This window comes from Biomphalaria glabrata, chromosome 1 (assembly GCF_947242115.1).
Source record: "Biomphalaria glabrata chromosome 1, xgBioGlab47.1, whole genome shotgun sequence".
Lineage (NCBI taxonomy): Eukaryota > Metazoa > Mollusca > Gastropoda > Planorbidae > Biomphalaria > Biomphalaria glabrata.
The window spans coordinates 83,379,871-83,385,870 of NC_074711.1; positions in this window are offsets into that span (position 1 = coordinate 83,379,871).

Consider the following 6,000-nt stretch of genomic DNA (forward strand, 5'->3'; position numbering starts at 1 on the left):
GTTGTACTAGGATATCATTGCAACTCTTCTTATGCGTAATTCATTTTGTCGGAGAACATGTCCCGCAAACCTCATGCGTCGCTCTCTCACAATCTTACTAAAGGGTCGACTCCCAGTTCGGCATAGGATTTCCTTGATTTAAACCCGATCTCTATAACTGACTACTAAAATCTGTCTTAGCCATCTTTGTTGAGCCACATTTAGTGTTTTTCAATTTCGGCAGATGACTATTCACTACAGTTTATTAAGGGAGCCCTGCCACTGGTAAAATGTGTAACCACTCTTGAATACGCTCTTGGAATTAAGTGACTGTAGTTTGCTTTAGATTTTATATCGAAAAGAGAAGTTTTATCGTCAAAATAATCTGTTGGGGGTTTTCCACCTCAAAATGCTCTGTAGGGGGATCTTAAACTCAAAACCATCTGGAGGGGTTTTAAACTTTAAACAAACGCCATCTGTAGAAGAGGGGTTTAAACTCAAAACACCCGATTGGATTGGCTACGCTCAAATAATTTTAGTGTGTAATTTGCTTTTTTTTTTATATTGAAGAGGTATTTTTAGCATTAAACCCCTCTGAATGGGGGTTTAAGCTCAAAACCCCTTTTGGCAACGCTCATAGCATTTTGAGTGCGTAATTTGCTTTTTTTCTTACACTGAAGATGTATTTTTTAGCCTCAAAACTCAAAACCCCTTTGGCTGCGTTCATAGATTTTAGTGTGAGTAATTTGCCTTTATTTATGTTGAAGAGGTACTTTTTAGCTTCAAACTCCACTGGAGGGGAGTTTAAACTCAAAACCCCTTTGACTACACTCAAAACATTTTGAGTGTATAATTTGCTTTGTTTTTATTATTAAAGAGGTATTTTTTACCTTCAAACCCCGCTGAAGTGGGGTTTAAACTAAAAACTAAGTCAAAACCCATTTAGCTACGCTCATAACATTTTGAGTGCGTAATTAACTTTTTTTTATATTGAAGAGGGGGTTTATCGTAAATTTTGGAGGGGGTTTTAAAATCAAAATCTCCCTTAAATGTGCTCTTGGAATTAGGGGATTTTCGTTTGCATTTTTGTTTTGTTTTGTTTTATAGAAGAGGAGGGGGGTTAACTGCAAAAAACCCAAGTAGGGGGTTTAAAACTCAAAACCCATAGTAGGGGGTTTTAAACACAAAACCCCTGGTAGGGGTTTTTAAACTCGAACCCCCCTGGTAAGGGGTTTTAAACTCAAAACCCCATTGGTTGTGCTGGGGCAATTGATGGTTTAGTATTAAAATCTCAACTTAAATAAACAAAATCAAAGCAAAAAATCATTCACTAAATTCCGATCCCCCCCGGGGGGGGGGGGGGATTTCATTTCGGGGGGGGGGGGTTTGAACCCCAACCCCCCCTCCTGGCTACGCCCATGACTTGCTTACCTGTACGTATTTTCACTGTGAACGTTGGAAGGGAGGTAATTGTTAAAAATGTCATACTTTCTAAGGGAAGCTATTTTTTAGGATTTAATTTTTTTTTTATTAACTAACTTAATAAATTGCTTTACCCTTTAAAAAACATTAATAATATATATTTATATATATAATTTATTATATTAGTTATTTCAAAGTCTATAGCATTTGAAATAAAAACTTTGAAATACTATATTTTTTTAGTATAACCCATTTTACTATACCTCATTTGAAATATTAATTATAATGTTATATAATTTTTAAATTTAAATGTCGGGTTTGTGTGATTATATATTACTATTGTATTTTTGGCTGGGCTAACTACCCTTTCGTTTGGTCCCCCTGAAATCTTCCCCTTAACCTTATACTATTTCGGTTAAAGGCTCAACAAAAAATTATCCCCAGCCAAAACAACACACCCCACTATTTCGGCACCCACATTCACCCATTTTACAATCACTAACCAGACACCTACAAAACAATGAAAATCTAATACATCACAAAACCAGAAACATTTACACAGCACTTTGCGACAAACTTAAAGAAAATTGAAAGCTTAGAATAAAATGGGGGAGGGAATTAGGAATAGTGGTTAGTACACACACTGACACATTCATGCAATAGCACAGTAAAAACATAACTCCGAAAGCACGGGAGGTGGCCTACAGACTGATTTACGAAATGACCCCAATAAAGAAGAAGGGTAAGGGACAGGGCAGCCCAAAAATACACATGTAAACTATGTGGGATAGATAATGACAAACCAGAGAAACATTTGTTTGGGGAGTGTCCAAATTTCACCATTGTGAGAGAAACTCTGTCAAACATTTTAAATGCCAACAGTCATGCCAAGGTCAACATAGGTCTAGCAATATTTTTAAATAAAATACCCAAAGCAAAAAAAAACTTAAAGATATGAACTTGATTTTCTTAGCAGAGTATAGAGTACTTATAAGAAACATGTATTTAAAATCTACTTATGACAACAAATCCTAAATAGAATTCAAGTAGATCATATATATAGAAGGATTGTACAGTGTAGGATAGAAATTATATATATATATATATATATATATATATATATATATATATATATATATATATATATATATATATATATATATATATATAAGGAAAATGAAGATAAAAATTTAAAGACTATAATTAATTTATTTTTTTAAATTAAAAAATTACAAAGAAAAATATGTAAATGTAGGCTATCTAAGGAGATAGATGTGCTATTTCTTTAGCATAAAATACTGTGAAGTGACTAAAACAGAAGACTGGACTTATCAACTACAAACAAACATGTAATGTATAGAAAATAGAAGACATTCATTAGAAAAACAGCACTATGGCTACGCTCTGAACACGCCTTTCCCTTCTGAATAATACAGTCTACGTAGATCTTCCCATACAATCCGCATCTAGCATCCTGCGACGGGTAAGTAAGAGGAAGTACATCAGTAGCACACCGTTACCAGAAGTTTTACAACACCGACAAGGAATTCTGTTTTTCGAAGGAACTCACACCACTACAAACTTGAAAAAAATGAAGGAAAAACTCAGACAACGCCAAGAAAACTATTAATGCTAAGCATAAAGAGAAATAAGACAACCAGTGCTTCATCCTAAGGAGATTACAAAAAAATATACAAATCACCGAAAGATTTTGATCCATCAATTGTTTCATAAACAAGGAACTCCAATGGTATTCTCACATTAAGGCTCAGAAAAAAAGACTCAAAAACTACTTAATGAGATCTTCATTCTTATCACCCTTGAGGAGGTGGAACTGAGTGCAGTGCTTCCGGCTCTGTACTGCCAATGTTGTTAACTTATTGACAATCATTCCAGTATTATGCCAAATTTTATTGATTCTGTAATTATGTTTTGTAAGAAAATGCTCTTACACCTTGCTCCTAGCTTCATGTTTGTTACACAATTCTTATATTTATATTTAACGCAACTAAGATATTGCCACCTTACAATCATGAATGTCAAATTAATAAGTTTCAGTTGGAATTTAAAAAAAATAAATGATTAGTACGACTCTAATAGACCCCTGTGACTAAAAGTCAGTCACAGAGAAATTGTTAGAAGCATAGACTCCCCAAAATCAAACTTTACCTGATTCAGCTGTCCTTAAGGTCCGAGAACGTCCTGTTCCCTATTACGGACCTCTTGACCAAGGAAAGGTTTTTATTTATGGCCAGGAAGAAGCATCGGCTCTTCACCAATCCCTCTGTCCGAAGTCTCGCCTTATCCGAAGTGATCATGTATTCACATCCGGTGTGTCGCTAGTCACGACCCCCTTGAGCCCCGCACGAGTTCCCTCTCCCGTGCGAGGCCGGAGGCCGAGCCGCGTGGGGGCCCTTCTTATGCCTATAATGTCCCACCGAACCCTTGCGAGGGTCCATCACAGCGCGTATGGCCCCCTTTAGGGAACGAATCGATGGGGGGTTGGACGGGTTAGCGTGTACAGTCACTCGACCGTACGTGTGGTAGCCCATTGAGAGCTATGTGTGCTACCGTACTTTGCCTATCCGTTTCCCTTGGCGGAGGTTTCCACAGGAGGGCCACGCTGAGGCCACGCTAACTCTACCAGACATGATTGCCACATTGACGATGAGGAAGAAATTGCCCAGGTATCAAGGGAGGCAATCAAAAATTGTCAAATAAAGGGAAGGGAAAAAAAAAAGAAAAGAAAATATTCTGACATTAACCTTGACCTTTCTTTAGGAACGCTTGCTGCCGTCTACTTCACAAGTGCTGGAATATAGGTCCTTGAAATGTTTCTTGTTGTTCATAAGAACGTGTTTTTTTTTAGGTATATTCTTCTCTATTGTCATTAGTATTAAAGAATATGTTAATTTATAGAAATAAAATCTTGTTAAAAAAAAAGCTCAATAACGAGGCCAATATAGCCCAAAAGAGAGGCAGAGCCTAAGAGAGAGGCAAACAAAAGAAGCGAAAGCCCAAGGATGTAAACAGCTCAACAACTGACATCAAAGCTAAAAAGCTGAGATATCCTAAAAAAAAAAAAAAGAAAAAAAAACTACCCTATAACAAATTGATGACAGACACATTCACGCATTTAAACAACAAATACATAACAACCAAAGCACGAGAAGTGGCCTACAGACCTCTCTTCAGGATGACTTCATTAAAAAGATAACTGCCAAATATAACAAGGTCCTAAAATACCTGCAAAATTTATAAAAAAGAAAACCCAAACCCAGAGAAACACCTCTTTAGTGAATGTAAGATGGTTGAGAAAGCAAAAAAAAATAAAAAATTAGAAGGTATTGACACAAATAGTCAGACCTGTGCAAATGTAAAAATTGCTATCTCTCTTAATAAAGTATCTAAAGCAGGCATAAATTCATTAAGGTGTGTGGGCCGCATAAAAACTTACCATGACCTGAAGGGCCGCATGTGGCCCGCAAACACTGTGTTTGACATGCCTGACGTAAAGCCATTAATAAAAAACAAAGCGATATCAATGTAATTATTTTAGCAGAATATAGAAATCTTATTGGTTGTTTGTAATATTTGTTTTCAATGATGCTTACAGAAGCAGATCAGTCAAAACATTTTTTTCTTCTTATCTACTTATTACATAAAAATATTTTTGTTTTGTAAGTATATCTAGTAATTCTAGTAAAAACTCAATGTTAAAAACATTTTCTCTTCCATGTTAAATGGCTGTTAGTTAAGCGTAGAATATTCTTGGGTCATCATAGATGTTGATCTATATGATATGAGAGGGCTCTACTGTCTGTACTATACATCACAGTAACAGGTACTATACCTCACAGTAACAGATACTATATATCACAGTAACAGACGCTATACCTCACAGTAACAGACGCTATACATCACAGTAACAGATGCTATACCTCACAGTAACAGACGCTATACATCACAGTAGCAGATACTATATGTCACAGTAACAGTTGATTTGACTGAAATTTTACAAGCAATAGTTGCAATGAAGTTTCTTGAATTACATTTGGTTTCTCTAAATTTTAAAAACTTTTTTCTTTTATTTAGAAAAATTTCCATTGAAGTATGAATGGAAGGCTCATTTCTTTTACTTCTCTTTCTCTCCTGAGCCAATCTGGCAGTTAGCTTGCACTATTTGTAGTTTAAATTATGGAGGGAGCTCTCAGTATAAAGCAAGCATACTGCAAACCTAAGCCTTAGACATTTTGAATCAGCCAAATCTGAAAACTAAAATGAAAATTTCCTCTGGCTCATTTGATTTTACAGGCTACCAAATTTCTTGAAAAACAGAACAAGATTTAAAAAAAAAGACAATGACCCATTAATGTAAGGATGGCTGCCTGGTCGTGCGGTTTGCGCACTGGACTGTCGTTCAGATTTATCGATGGTCGAGGGTTCAAACCCTGCCCGCTCCCATTGTCCTGCAGGAGGTTTGGACTAGGAAGTAATTATCTTCAACTCTGAAGGAACATCCGAAACATGTAAAACATTTTACAAACATTTTTACAAGATATAATAAGAAACAAATTCCATAAAATGAATAAAAAAAAA